At 40.7% G+C, this 13,703-nt stretch overlaps 1 long non-coding RNA gene across 1 annotated transcript; it reads right to left on the minus strand.

Moving 5' to 3' along the window:
• Window positions 1-742: 742 nt before the first annotated feature.
• On the minus strand, window positions 743-4,790 carry LOC308285479. Its single transcript, XR_013962065.1, has 3 exons — window positions 4,676-4,790; window positions 1,015-1,168; window positions 743-859 (listed from the first exon to the last, which is right to left on the minus strand). It is a non-coding gene; the product is annotated as an uncharacterized lncRNA (long non-coding RNA).
• Window positions 4,791-13,703: the final 8,913 nt, after the last annotated feature.

Consider the following 13,703-nt stretch of genomic DNA (forward strand, 5'->3'; position numbering starts at 1 on the left):
AATAAGGGCCATTGGCAATAAGTTGGCAAAGTCGTCACGCTGCAGTATAAGCAATAACAAACATATTTCCATAAATATATAGCCTCAGGAGAGTCCCTGCTAGGGGCTTTGCTGTTTTACTATCAAACAACAAGCAAGAGAAGATTGCTTTTTATCGACTGTTTTATCTGTGGCAGTCACACACAAAATAGCAGACCTACAAGCTCACAATGTGTCGTGCTGCGATGTGAGCTTGTAGATCTGCTAATAATTCTAGCACTACCCCACCTGCTTGCAAATGGCTGAATTCAGCCCTTCCTACTAAATCAAGCTGGACACACCAAGGTAGAACTGCCAATCAATGCTCCCCCAAACGTATCACTTGCCTGTGAAACCAACAACTCATCTTCTATCGTGTGTAAACATGACCCATGTTTACACACGATAGAAGATGAGTTGTTGGTTAAAACTGGGTAAAACGTATGACTGTGCACTGCGCAATGAACTTGTAGACAGGCATGGCACTCACCAAAGTGCAAAGCCACACCCATTGAAACAAAAGAGTCAAAGAGTATCACGTCACTTGCGCAACTGAGCAGGGACGTAAATGACGGCAAAGATGTTGGCTGCCATGTTATTAGTGCCCACTGATACCCGAAAACACAGTGCGACTTTAAATACCTTCTCTGTTTGCTGACTTCTCCAGTTTCTGTTGAATTGGCATTGGGGGCACAGCTGATCAATAGTCAGGAGGGACTCTATTGTTGTCTTCTGGACTTCACACATGGAGCCACACACTGGACACTCTTCAAACAGTTGGAGGAGACAGTCTTCATCCACAACATATTTGGGGACATCATTTATGGAGGGTGAGGCTTGTCTGCTCAATGGATAGGTCAGAAATGGGGGGAACAGGGAAAAAGGCAACATTAAACAAAATGTCATCAATGCCAGAAGTGACAGTCCAGTAACAGTGTTACTAATATAACAGTTCAATTCAACTAGAAATTACTATTATGCTTTGAGCCAACTTACGATAGTGTGGATTCATCATCATCTAGTTTCAGCCGTCGTCTTTTAGAGGGTAGAAAAGGTTTCCGGAATGTTGAGCTCTGGATTGGAGGTGGTATTTTCCATTGGAACGGTGTACTGATGCCAACACTCACAGAAAGCACACTTATCTGAGTACCTAATTAGAAAAGAAATGCCTGTTTCACCACTTTCACTATTAACTCATATGCTGCCATTTAACAATACCTTCGTACTCTTTAACTGCCATTCGTCTCCATAGACTTCCATGTAATTCATAGTGCACGGATCATGCACACCCATGCCTAGATAATGCACCACGTGTGTCCACATTGCTCACAGCTTTCAAACAAAAAAATCCGAATGGAAATCCGTTCAGGCATTCATGAGATAGCAGCCATTATGTTTTACACTGTTGTGAGCTTGGAGGTCTGCTACCTGAGTTGTATGGGGGTTGTATGGGGGTTAAACAAGCAATTTCGCGATCGCTATCATGCCTACTAACGTTTTTGGGGTCCAAAAAAAATTAAAAAAAAAAAAAAAAAAAAAAAAAAAAAAACTTTTTTTTTTTTTTTTTTTTTTATTCACGGGATTCACGGGCGTGGCAGGGTGGGACAACGGGATTTTTAAGGGATTCACGTTTTTGGCAGTTAATGCGTTAAAACGTTCAAAACCGTCAAAAGAACGCAAACAACAGCCAATCTACAAGCTCACATCGCAATGCGTTGTGAGCTTTTAGATTCCCTAATAACCCTAACCCGAGATATTTTACTTTGTTGAAAACACTTCTGGGGTCATTCTAACCTTTGCTCGGGCTGTACCCAACACAGATTTGAATTAGCTTGCTTCAATATTTAGATATTTGATATTCATTTGATCAGACACAACCCTCCCATATAAACATCAGAAGACATCAAAACTAACATTCTTACAATATGACATTTCAAAGCAAAGCTAAATACAGTATATTTGACCATATTTGCCTATAAGAGAACTGACCAATTTGTCAATTAGTACATTTTTTACAATTAATATTTAAGATCAGCAAATATTTCAAGGTTCTGAGAATGTGTGTTCTGAGAATTATATATACTAGCCCTTACCCGTTCAAAGATATGAGCTCCGAAATGATGTGCAGTGTGTGGGTTATGGGATGTGCACTGTGCACACAGTATATGAGGGATGGAAAGTAACTTTAACTGGTGCTTGCATGCTAATATGTAGGAGCATCAATGTAAGAAATACCCGTTCCATTTAACGGCTACAGAGATACTGTGTACCGATCTGCATGATTTTTGGACAACATCTGTAACAGGGCCAGAACCCCCCCCCCCCCCCCCCCCCCCCCGCCCGCCTGCACACACACACACACACACTCCCCCCCCCCGTGTGTGTGTGTGTGTGTGTGTGTGTGTGTGGGTTTGTGTGTGATTGTGCATGGCCTGAACAACAGCGCCCCTCCCTTAACATGTGTGGTCACAAAAGGTACTGTAGGCTAAATAGATATAGATACACCATAAAAATGCGAATATACAGCATACGATTTGTGAAAGTGACAAACGGGCTTCACAGTTATGTCAGGTGTGTTCATATGCTAATGGTGATGCGATTTCAGATCAATTGCTCCAGCCACCGAGGAGAAACGCTGTTTCATACAGACAGACAGACACTCACTCAGACAGACATTCGCAAAATTATAGTATAGATATATATATATATATATATATATACGGTATATATCATTATTATTTTTTTTTATTTTTTATTTTTTTCTGGAATTCTGGAACGACCCCTTAAGGCCTGTCCATAGTATCTCCGAAATGTTCGATGAGTTGGACTTTTCGGTCAATATAAAGTATGGACAGGCCTATATTCGTTCGGAGGGGGCATGTCTGTATATATCTAAATGTTGAATCAAGCAACTGTCTGAGATGCACACAAAAGCCGGGGTAGACGTTAAATTCTGTGGAATATCCTTTTAAAAGGTTAAATAAAACTTGATGAGTCATCATTACTAGAGATGCTCCGATCAGGTTTTTTTGGGGCCGATACCGATCAGCTGGAATCAATATCTGCCAATACCGATATTACCGATCGATCACAGCGTGTAATCAATATCTGCCAATCCCGATATTACCGATCGATCACAGCGTGAAATCCATAAATTATTCTATTGTGTCACTGTAGGAGCATTTATATATTTAATGATTCCCCTTACACAAGATTGACATTGTGTTAATTCAAATCAACTTTATATTCTAAGGTCATGATTCGATTAGATTCTCAATAGGATATATTATCGTATTGTAAATCATTTTAGTCCTAGGAAAATTCCTCCTAAAGAAAAAAAACAAAAAAAAAAACGTTTTCCTATAAAGATAGTGGCAATATTGTCTACCCTTAATGAGTTTCAAGGTTATTTGGTTATAATGGTTAATAGCAACAATAATAGGCCAAAAAGACCCTTAAGATTTTCTGTACACTGTATTACACATTTAGGGTCCTTGCTCTTGGCATGAAAATGTTCGAGAACCACTGTTCTTAAACAATATCAGACAACGTTTCTGTTTGACTGACCTTCCCCATTTTATTTTATAGACCTCTTTGCTGGCAAAAACAGGATCTGGCAACACTTTATTGCAGACCTGTTTGCTTGTTTCTGTCGCAGAGAAACTGAATGGCAACACTTCATCCTCCTTTCATCTAGCTGCTAACTCTTAGCTCCTGTGAAAATGACCGTTTTAAACTATATAAGGGAACTACAAACTTTATCTTTAGATTGACAACAACTGTTGTCCATATCTACTCCAATGACTTTGGAATTATGTTTTTTGGAACTAAGTTTACAGCATCGTTACAGCAGTTATCTCTCATGTCGCAGAGAGAGAGAGAGAGCATCGTTAACCTAACAACACAGCTGGTGGCAATAGTGTTGAAAACGCATTCACCGTGATCACTTCTCTGGATTCTAATCCAAGCAAATTGGAGAATAACATCGTGGATTTTACTTTGAGATGACTACAAAGGTAGAAGTAGGCTACTTATATTCTGATCTATGATGAATTATTCCAGTGGTGTATCCACTATCCAATATGTTTAAAACAAACAACTTCAGTCTTTTGAGTCTCTCTCTGCATCTCCTCTGGTGCAGCGTGCACAGCGTGTAGAAGGGGAGGGTGGAGAGTGGCTCACAGAGAGAGAGGTGAACATGGAGCCACACACACACACACACACACACACACACACACACACACACACACACACACACACACACACACACACACACACACACACACACACACACACACACACACACACACACACACACACACACACACACACACACACACACACACACACACACACACACACACACACACACGAGAGAGAGGAGAACAGAGCACTCCTTCGTCAGAAGCACGCATGCACAACGCACACGTGGATCGAACGTCAACGTCTTTTTCGCTTCAATTCCTTGATCGGCTCGCTTTGATCCAATTATGGAAACACCGATCAAAACCGATATGGCCTTGATCGGCCGATCCGATATGTGCGCCGATCAATCGGAGCACCTCTAATCATTACCAACTTATAAAGATTTATTACAAGATCTGACCAGAATTGATATCTTCATATGTATCATTATTATGTATTCCATGCGACAAACCTTGGCTTCTGGTGAGTCTCCTGGTCCAGGAGACTTGGGTGCCAAAAGATCTCTTCAGTTGGGGGTCAGCTCTGATGATCTTGTACTGGGTGCCAACCGATTTCTTCTGTCATTTGATTGTACAATCCAGAAATTGGTTCCATCATTATAAGTAATAAGATATTTCATGTGGGGAAACAGTTAGCAAAACTGGTTTAGTTTAGTTTTAATTAATTTTTTAGCAATTTTTTATTTTCAAAATGTCTTTCCGTATCCTCTCCCATTAGCAGTTACCCCACTTCTAATTTGTAAGCAATAATGTGATAGGGGGTCCGGAGGATGGTGACATTTATTGGTGGTGATTGTGAAGGGGGGGAAAAAAGACAAAGACATTTGTGAAAATAACGTCATGCTTTTGAGAGGCTATGGTTGAAACATAAGTCATATACAACATCTGACATCTTGAGTGTGTGCAAATAACCGTTCCATAACACTTTATCTACATTATATTGTCTGCCGTTTTCATTTGGTCCGTTTAGTAATACACACAACAAACATGTCAGTGATATATTACTTACTTTTGGCTCCTTGGCAGGCTTGCGTTTCCTACCTGAAGATGGAACAGATGTGGTGGAAACAAATAGAACGGGTTGTTATTAGCCCTCCCCAACAAGCAAACAAATTAAAACTTTCATTCATAACTAAAATCATTTTCTGGAGACATGCAGAACCACAACCTAAATCTTCACGAAATAAGTCCTGAGCAGAGCAGTCGAACAGCTGCAGAGTGCGAGAATGGTCGCAGAGGACAAAACAGATTCACAATTAGAATCAGTCAGAAAGGAAATATTTTCCACTTCAATTAAATCTCCTAAGTCCAAGTCCTGCACGAATACCAGCTGGATCAGTGTGCCTTAATTGAATCAATCAGTTTACAATTGCGTTATTACACTATCCAGTTATGGCTCTGCAATCTGAAGCGCAACAATGGCACTAGAGTTCACAGACAAATACAGGGAAGTTCTGTCTCCTCGTTGACATGACTGTCCAAATGTTTCTTCCATACTTTTTTACATACATACCACAGTGGATTCGAACACACAACCTTTTTTCTTTGAATATTTAAGTTATTTGTCATATCTGACCTGTGCCATTTTTTATTACAGAGCCAAACAAAAATCAAAATTGTATTCATATGTTCCAATGTTCAATGCCAAAAACACAATTAAATCGTTAATCACAATTAGTGTGACATTAAAGGACAACTTTAGTTTTTTACAACCAGGGTTCATATTTTAGATTGTAAATAAAGAATATAAAAGATGAGTGTTAACTCATTCCCTGCCAGGCCCGATAGTCCCGAGATTATTCCAATGTCTTTCCCCGCCAGGCCCGATAGTCCCGAGAATTTAAAAAAAAAAAAAAAAAAAAAAATTCAAACATTTTTTTTTTCAAAAAATTTTTTTGACCCCCAAAAATGGAGTAGGCATGATAGCAATCGCAAAATTGCATGTTTAACCCCCATAGCAACCCCATCTTTCAAGCATGGCAGCCATTTTGGCAGCCATCTTTGTTAAACATAGTGGCTGTTATCTCATGAATGCCTGAACGGATTTCCATTCGGATTTTTTTGTTTGAAAGCTGTGAGCAATGTGGACACACGTGGTGCATTATCTAGGCATGGGTGTGCATGATCCGTGCACACCCAATTACATGGAAGTCTATGGAGACGAATGGCAGGTGGGAGTACGGAGGTATGTTAAAATGGCGGTCAATGTGTTAAATTGATTTCATTTACTTCTTTCTATTGTTTTACAGATTCTTATTTCAGTGGTTGGGGGCATGCGTACAAGTGGCTAAATATGTAATTTTACACAGAATAAGCCCATTCCCAAGATACAACGCAACCTTTCATGGTTGGATGTGACTTATGGGGGCTAGAAGTGTTACTGTAAATAGCAATAAAGAAACTGCTGGCTTATGGTGTCTAAAAATACATATTTAGTCACTTGTACGCATGCCCCCATGCGTACGCATGCCCCACATTTTAGTATGGTAAATGTGCTAAAACAATAGAACGAAGCAAATGAAAACATTTTCACACTCACTTTTTCTTTTCTCTCATTACAATCTAAAACATGAACCCTTGTTGTAAAAAAACAAAGTTGTCCTTTAAATCATCAACTTAGCTACAGTGACAACCATATGTGTGCTCACCATGATTCAGATAATAATCATCCATTCCAGGGATAACTCACACAACTCTGGCAAACTCACTAAGCTTCACTTGTAAACCACTGTTTCTCAAAGTGGGGTCTGTCTGTGTGGAGTAGGTATATCCAGGGGTCCTTGATGGGGTATCAAAGGGGTCCCCAGGAAAATGAGGAACAGTTTTAAACACTCAAAGTTTGAAATTACCTTATTTTTAAATAGACAATCTACAAGCTCACAGCACGTCACATCATGATGCGTTGTAAGCTTGAAAATCGTCTATTTTGTGTTGAGAAACAAAATCTTTGTAAATAATATAAACCCCTGGCACCAGTGGTGCTTTGGGGTTTTCTTTTCAGGGCAGACGGTCATTTATTGACGTCACGTGCACGTGTGCCTTTAGATGTGTGCGTGCGCCTACATGTGTGCATGGAACAAATAGAAAATACTGCGATGCAGACATTATGGCTGCAGTAGAGAAACTAAAAGTTTGCTTTGAACGAATCTCATCTATCACACACACTAATGGAGCCAGGTATCCTGACACACGCACAATGCACATACAGTCACCGCTGGAAACCTACAGTAGGTGTTAAAGTAGCCTATAGTCCAGTCATTTTAGGGTTAGACCTGGAACAAATTGCAATAGTAGCAAACTCAACTGATTTTGTATCCTCAATATGTCCTTAGTGAGGGAAAAAAAGTCCCAAGGAATCCCACCGGGGCAAAGTTTTGAAAACGACCTACTTACCTTCAATTACTATACACTACAATATAACGAAAAAAATGACTGAAAAAAAATCTGCTTTAAGTGGGATATGAGGGGTCAAACTAGGTGTTTTTAATTATTCTGAATCCATTGCAAGCATTTGTTTTGCATGAAAAACATTCCTTGGGCTAAAACGGACCCCAAAAGACTGAAAATTGATGAAAATTGACGTTTTGAGTGGCCATTTCTGGCCCAAGGAATGTTTTTCGTGCAAAACAAATGATTGCAATGGATTCAGAATAATTAAAAACCCCTAGTTTGACCCCTCACATCCCACTTAAAGCAGATTTTTTTTCAGTCATTTTTTCCTTTATATTGTAGTGTATAGTAATTGAAGGTAGGTAGGTCGTTTTCAAAACTTTGCCCCGGTGGGATTCCTTGGGACTTTTTTTCCCTCACTAAGGACATATTGAGGATACAAAATCAGTTGAGTTTGCTACTATTGCAATTTGTTCCAGGTTTGGCCTAATTTTGGCCTAAAATGACTGGACTACTATCCATATGAATAGGGTAGCCTTTGGACTTGAATCTAGGGGGGATGCGCATGGCCCACCACTTACTGCCTGCCTGGTAAACCTGTTATGCAAATAGCCATTTGATTACCATGGTCGTCACTCGTATAGCCTATAACTCCATGGTTCTAGCACTGTTCCGTGCCGTCCTTACCGTGCATGTGGAAAAATATATTGGCCACGCGGCCCACGCGGCGTCTGGTCCTGTCCGGCCCCGAAAGCGCTACTGCCTGGGACCGCTGCAAATATGGAACATGGACTACAGTAAAATGTACAGTTATATGTTCAGAGTTTCACTCAGTTTGTCCAGGGGTCTTGTTGCCTACATGTGCATGCATTGTGATGTTGTCGAAGACATGTGCATTGTGTACCCTGGTCACACAAGTTTGCATCTGGAATCACAGGTGATGTTGGCTCAATGATGTCAGTGTGAGATGCCATGGATGTACGAGGGCCATCTATCCTCTTTGTGACAGTAGGTGCCAGTAACTGTATTCAAAAGCACAGAAAAGACAGACATTATTAATAAGCAAAGGTTATGTAACACTATTGATGACAATTACAAGTAGAAGCTGTCAGCTACAACTACTGGAGCTATGAACCTAAAGAAGATTACACTGGAACCCTGTACAAATGGAACCAAATGGACTCTTGTTTAGGGTCCATTTGGTTCCCTTGTACACTCAGATTTTGATCAACACTGATAGAATGGAGGTCCCAGAGATCATAAAGTTATCAAACTGAAGGACCTTGGTATTAGAATTAAATAAACCCATATTCTCTTATGGGGGTCCTTGGCATAGGTCTATATTTTCAAATGGAGGTCAAGGCCATTGCTGACATCATAAAGTTTGAGAACCGCTGCAAAATCATAATGTGTCATTGTTTTTTTATCACAACAACAAAATACATGACGGATTTCTTAGGCTAGATAGATAGATGCTACAGACTTTGGGTGGATTTGCAACACAGTGTCACTGTCACCAATGATATGGTATGAACAGGCTCATCGCGCGAAATTGTAAGACAATCGTGGGAAATTATGAATCTTATGAATACTGACTGAGTGCAAATGTGCAACGAAACAGCGTTATAAAATTAAAAGCAGCTCCGGTCCAGAAAGCATGTTGGGATTGGGTGTAATCTCATACACGTAACCTACTGGACAATTAGGCCTAGTCGGTCACAGTATAGATCTGACCAAAAAACAATTAGGGTAGGCTACTGACATTATATTTTGAATTCCTGGTCTTATGGTGTACATACTAGCCATAAATTATAACCCCTGGCTTTTATTTTAACGGGGAGCGGGGAATCACAGCTGGTTGAGCCCGTTTTTCTTCTAGCTGCTCCAAACATGCACAAATGCAATATATAAGGTGCTCACCACATTGCCGAAACTGTTTTTCTTGGACATTGTGACTTACCCGGTTAATCTCCATGACATGTGCGGCTCTCGACTGAGAACGATCACGCACTGCTGTTGGAGCACCGGAGACGCCAGCATGCACAGAGGGAACAGCGTCTTTATTCAGGCAAAGCCTTTTGACAACACCAGCCTTCCATTGCAAATATGAGTCGTAGTCCGTGGGCAGAAAGTGTGCCGAGCATATATTGGACACGCCTTGGACCCCCTTGTTCCAATCTGCTCGTTTGATACGTGCAAACCTGTCCCACTTCCTTGCAAGCTTGTCGTCCCTGGGCCAAGAATGCATCGGGACACCAGGAGCAGCGAGTCCAGCGACATTGCTGCATCCTCCAATTACGCACTGCTTTGGCATGTTTGTTGTTAGTTCTTAAACAAAAAACTGTCGTGTTGAGCTTTTAAAAAAGCTGTTGTGTCGAGCTTTTAAAAAAAAAGTTTTTTGGTTGATATAACTAAGTAAACTTACAATAACTCCTGCACACAACACAAATTCCACACACTAACCTCACGTGGTGCCATACTTTGACTGCAGCTTCCTGTATTTTGTCCAGTCCCAAACCGCTTTTCAGGAAATGGGCGTGTCCTTTTATTTAACTCTATGGTCCTTACGATTAGCGTTTCATCGAGAAAAGCAAGTAAACGTACATAGATGTGTATGTGTAGACTATTTGATATCTTGTAAAGTCTGTCCCCTGTCATTGCGTCACGCAGCCACCTATAGTTATTTGAGGTTTATCAACTAAATATTTTCAAAGAAATATGTGTATATAATATTTTTTTAAATAGGGGTATTTGAGAGACAAATGTGTCAACTGTTTTGCAAGGTATTATTGCATGGTGCTTTCTTACAAGAATCGCAATAATCAGCCGAAATAATGATCTGCAGACTTGTAATGACTAACAATTTCCACGAGAGGGCAGAAGAGTTATATATTTCAAAGTTGAAACAAAATCAAGTCAACTTTATTGTGGCAAGATGAAGAGGGCAGTGGTGGCAGGCACATAGCCACTGTGCTTTCTTTTACCCTAGCAACCACGTATTAGACCATAATAAACTGAATATTAGGCCTTAGCAACCACTTATTAACCGCCTATAGAAGGTATGCGCATGCATAAAGTGAATGGCATATCGAGTGGCAAAGTGAGTTTGTTTAAACGTTGTTTAATGCAAAATAGGACTATTCTGTTTGGATGTATGAGCTGTCAAGGCCAGAAAGTATTTTTTTGACACTCATAGGCGTTCCTGGCTTCCCGCATAACTTCTGGGTATGATGATGATGTCACGCGCATACCCACTATTAGACCCTAGCAACCACTGTTTTACCCTAAAAGAACAACATTTTACACTACTCGATCAACAGTCAACACTATCAAAACACTTAAAACTAATAATACTTTAACACCTTAAAACCTTTAATACCTTTTAAACCTTTAAAACATTTAGAATCTTTAGAACCTTAAACCTTTAAAACCCTTTAAAAGGCCTAACACTTATAAAACTATCAATACTTAATATGATCAACATTCTTAGCGATCCCACACTGCAGGAACAGTACTTTAATCTATAAGACTTAACCCAGAGTGAAGCCATCCAATACACTGTCACCTGAAAAGGATTACGATGAGAGTTGAGACAACGGCTTTTCCAAATCTGTAGTGTGACATTCAAACTTTTACACTTATAGCCTATACCATGTATGCAATAGGACTGCAACTAATGATTGTTTTCATAATTGATTAATTTGCCAAATAGGCTATAGTTTTGATTATTTGCTATTACACATTTTGGTGGAGTTGAAAATTGCACAAATTAAACATTTGTACATGATGCATCACTTAACTGATTATTCGAATAGCCTAACCTCATAGCCACAATTTCCTGTTGATGGATTATTTTATTGTTTCACCAATCTGATTAGTGCAATCCTATTGCAGGCAATTGCCCTGTTGTCTGTATTGAATGTTTAGAACCCCCTGAATGACAGAGTAAAGAGTTATAGGATCCACATTTTGATTTATGGGGGTTCACCAGATGCCAGCCCTTTGTTTTAAGTCCCCTTTTGTCCCATGCACAAACTAAGTTAGCATATAGAAAGGAAATGGCAGGGCCAGGTTTCTAACGCCATAGATCAGGCCTGTTTCTGTTGGGTCCCATGTGACCAGAGTGTGTAATAATGAGACTGGATCCCATGGTGGTGAGAGACTATAATTATTCAATTTAGGTCCCAGCCTGAAATCGTGTTGCGTTGCCTGGATTTAGACAATGGAGGGCAAGGTCGTATTCCCGATAAAGAATGTAGGGCAATTAATATCAGTAGACTACATCAGGATATCAGGATATGACATTATTTAAGGAGGTAAGAAAAGAAAGAAAGAAAGAAAGAAAGAAAGAAAGAAAGAAAGAAAGAAAGAAAGAAAGAGATTTTTTTCGGGCCCTTTCTACATCTTGAAGTCATCATGGATAATGCTTTTGTTATGATCCGTCATACGACGGTGTCACACACACAAAATATGAGATCTACAAGATCACAACGTGTCAGGTCCACAACACATTGTGAGCTTGTAGATCATCCATTTTTTGTGCGTGACACTGTTGTATGAGGACGTATAACCGGCTTATAAGAGAACAGTATCTCCTCTCTTTCTCCTCTCCCCTGGACCCTGACTTTTCAGGCTGTTTTCTCAACATCTGCTGTTTCCTTCACCACGGGGTGGATCTGTGGCTTCATGTCCAAGAGAAATATCACCACAGCCTTCCTGCCAGCATTCCTATGTACACACACACACACACACACACACACACACACACACACACACACACACACACACACACACACACACACACACGCGCTCGCACTGTGACCGATGTGTTTTTAAAGGCAGAATGAAGGACTGCCCTGGCACCCTGCTCTGGAGCTTAATATGCGAGTTAAGTTAATTTTGTGTGTTGAGGTTCGGGCCCGGACATCAACCTCAGCAGTGCCAGGTCCTCATCCCCGCGGTGTGAGTACACTAACACTGTGAAATCCAAAGTGTTGTTAATGTTGATCATACATAACACTACAGGCTTTATTATGTTAAACAACAAAGATACAAACAGAGATTCAGCAGAGGGTGACAGGAAGGGTTAACCACTTAAACCCCAGCATCCGTATTCGGGGTTAAAATAATTCACAGAAAATAGCACATTGGCTATTTTCAGCTAAGATATTTAGTGTTGAGTGAAAACACAAGGGTCACTAGCCCTGTGGGACTACCGCTCAACAAAGTGTAGGGTTTAAGTGGTTAAGTATAAGACTTTGCATGTGTATGGGGCTGGGCTGGGCTGTTAGGGAGCAGCCGGTGCCCAACCCATAGCACACCTGCATCCTCAGAGAGAGAGAGAGAGAGAGAGAGAGAGAGAGAGAGAGAGAGATCAACTCCTCAAATGAGGAGGTATATGAAAAGATCGAAAGCACAGAGACGAAACAGAAAACATCTCTGCAGATAGAAGGAGAGAAGGAGAGTGAAGGGAGAGAGAGAACAAAAACAAGAGATCTATACAGAAGGGGGGGGGGGGCATAAAGACGTCCTAGCCTATCCAGTTAGACATCCCGACCCATGTTAAAACAAATACTGCAGTTAGTTTGCTAGATGTATTAGTATCTAGGCTGGCCCCAGGCTAGACATCTCCAGTCAGCGTTGTCCTGTATACTGCCTGGAGAGAGAGAGAGAGAGAGAGAGAGAGAGAGAGAGAGGAGAGAGAGAGAGAGAGAGAGAGAGAGAGAGAGAGAGAGAGAGAACAGATCACCACTCATAACTAGAACAAAGTAAACCATCAGTCTTTCTTCAGCTGTCAGTGTCATTAGACCTAAATGACACCTGCCTGACTGTCAGACAGCACATTGAAGAGTGGTGAAAGGAGGACAAGACAAAGTGCAAAGAGAAAAGAAAGAAGTAACAAGGGGAGGGGAGAGAGAGAGAGAGAGAGAGAGAGAGAGAGAGAGAGAGAGAGAGAGAGAGAGAGAGAGAGAGAGGAGTGGAGGAAAACCAAGCTGCAGGGAGGAATAGCAGAATAACAAAAGCCTGGGAAGTGGGAATCCACAGAGACAACAGAGGAGGGAAGACAGTATAGGAGAGAGAGAAGAGAGA

The sequence above is a fragment of the Nannobrachium achirus genome (assembly GCF_963921795.1).
Source record: "Nannobrachium achirus genome assembly, chromosome: 5".
NCBI lineage: Eukaryota > Metazoa > Chordata > Actinopteri > Myctophiformes > Myctophidae > Nannobrachium > Nannobrachium achirus.